General features: G+C 40.3%; 2 non-coding genes across 2 annotated transcripts; both read right to left on the bottom strand.

Moving 5' to 3' along the window:
* Positions 1 to 580: 580 nt before the first annotated feature.
* Positions 581 to 662, bottom strand: trnas-aga (transfer RNA serine (anticodon AGA)). The gene has a single exon. It is a non-coding gene; the product is annotated as a tRNA-Ser (tRNA).
* A 278-nt stretch (positions 663 to 940) lies between these two features.
* On the bottom strand, positions 941 to 1,023 carry trnal-cag (transfer RNA leucine (anticodon CAG)). The gene has a single exon. It is a non-coding gene; the product is annotated as a tRNA-Leu (tRNA).
* Positions 1,024 to 2,432: the final 1,409 nt, after the last annotated feature.

Here is a 2,432-nt window from a genome sequence, read left to right as displayed (position 1 = left end):
CCTAAAATCACCACAGAGACCAGTAAATGCACGATACTGACTTGCACTTTCAATAGTCATTTGTTTTTATCAATTAAAAACTCCAGTCATTGATTTAACCTCAATATGCCCTTCAATGGGAAAAGCGTAGTAAATCGTCATTGATTGAGCGCTAAAGTGGCCTCAGAATATGGCCATTCTGATATAAGTTATACAATTCCTCAGATAAGACCGAAAAAGTGTCTGGAAGTATCAGCAACTATCAGGGTAAGAGTGACAACAGGTCCACATGGGGGAAATCTTAGCAAATGGCTTAATGGTTATTCATGAGAATCGTGTTGTTGTATTTTTGAGTGTATCATGGGATCTCACCTGAAATCTGTGGCTTGACTACAAACCTGTAACCTATGCTACTGTGGCCTATAGAGCTAGAAGGATGGATAACCAGGTGTGTAAAGGTGTGAGGTGGGATAGATGGCCTGCAGTCGTATCCCAAATGGACATCTAATCCCTATGTACTTGTGGAGATCTGAGAGGATGTGATTGGTGTAAGAAATAGGACTAAACTTGCACCTCCGGAGGGGTCAAAAATCTGCCTTTTCATTGTCGGCAGGATTCGAACCTGCGCGGGAAAATCCCAATGGATTTCTAGTCCATCGCCTTAACCACTCGGCCACAACAACTGTAACAGAAGTATGTGCTGGTTAGGAGTGAAGGGCAGGCATAGCATAGCCTACTGCGAATGATAAATGAATAACTGAAAGATAATGTAGTAACACATTATAGTGCAATACCTTCATGAAACGTTCCCCTCATTTGTTTTTAAGTATGGCATTTTTCTTATTTTCTTTGCCCATCTCCAGATGGTTAGCATTTGAGAGGGTTTATTACTAATTGTTATTTCATCATCTTATTATTACTGCAAAGCAGCATGACTCCTGCGTGAGAGGCACTAAACAACTGTCAGAAGTGGGATTTGAACACACGCCTCCAATGGAGACTGCTACCTGAACGCAGCGCCTTAGACCGCTCGGCCATCCTGACTACATGACAGAAGCTGGCTATCGTGTTAAAGAGTATGGTTTAATAGTACAAATAGGCACAGGCTCCTAAAATCACCACAGAGACCAGTAAATGCACGATACTGACTTGCACTTTCAATAGTCATTTGTTTTTATCAATTAAAAACTCCAGTCATTGATTTAACCTCAATATGCACTTCAATGGGAAAAGCGTAGTAAATCGTCATTGATTCAGCGCTAAAGTGGCCTCAGAATATGGCCATTCTGATATAAGTTATACAATTCCTCAGATAAGACCGAAAAAGTTTCTGGAAGTAAATGAACGATACTGATCTGAACCCAGGCCTCCAGGGTAGAATGCGATTTGAACGCAGCGCCGTAGACGGCTCGGCCATTCTGACTTCTGGCAAGTATGATGTGTCCCATCTGCTTCATTCATTTTTATGGCATCTTGTAATTGGACGTACGCGTTTGAAAATATAGAAATTACAGTGTATCGGGTAAAAGTAGAAATTGACGTAGGCTACTTATATTTTCCCGTCGCTCAGCCAGCACCAAAGAAAGATATATGTATATAATATTTCCTCGTTTAGCCAGCCCAGGGTGCAGATACAACATCTCACTACTAAGAGTCGCTAAAGGAACACGGGAACTGGGCTTATAAACAATTAGCAAGCTCTTACTTACCATAAATATTTGTTTATTTTTATTCATTTTTTTTATGTCACCTTTATTTTAGCAGGTAGGCCAGTTGAGAACAAGTTCTCAAATACAACTGGCCAAGATTAAGCACAGCAGTGCGACAGAAACAACAACATAGTTACACATGGAATAAACAAATGTACAGTCAATAACACAATAGAAAAAGTCTATGTGGAGTATGTGCAAATGTAGTAAGATTAGGGAGGTAAGGCAATAAATAGGCCATAGAGGCGAAATAATTACAATTTAGCATTAACACTGGAGTGATAGATGTGCAGATGATGATGTGCAAGTAGAGATACTGGGGTGCAAAAGAGCAAAAATAAAAAAATAACAATATGGGGATGAGGTAGTTGGGTGTGCTATTTACAGATGGGCTGTGTACAGGTACAGTGATCGGTAAGCTGCTCTGACAGCTGATGCTTAATGTTAGAGGGGGAGCTAAAAGTCTCCAGCTTCAGGGATTTTTGCAGTTCGTTCCAGTCATTGGCAGCAGAGAACTGGTTGATAAACAACACTGCTAGATGTTGATATAGTCGTATTATGTACCGCTATTTGACCTTTCCGTTCTTGTGAACAAGTATGATCATTAGGCCTATCCTTAAGATCAAATATCTATTTAAAAACTGTAATAAAACTGAAATAATCACTAAAACCGGCAAACATTTCGATTCTAAATTGCATGCGTGTGTTTGTGTGTGTATTGTTGGGGGGCGTGTGCGCTGTCAC

Source organism: Salmo trutta, unplaced genomic scaffold, assembly GCF_901001165.1.
Source record: "Salmo trutta unplaced genomic scaffold, fSalTru1.1, whole genome shotgun sequence".
Classification (NCBI taxonomy): Eukaryota; Metazoa; Chordata; class Actinopteri; order Salmoniformes; family Salmonidae; genus Salmo; species Salmo trutta.
The sequence above is the reverse complement of the archived record's forward strand: the minus strand, read 5'-3'. Positions and strand labels throughout refer to the sequence as shown.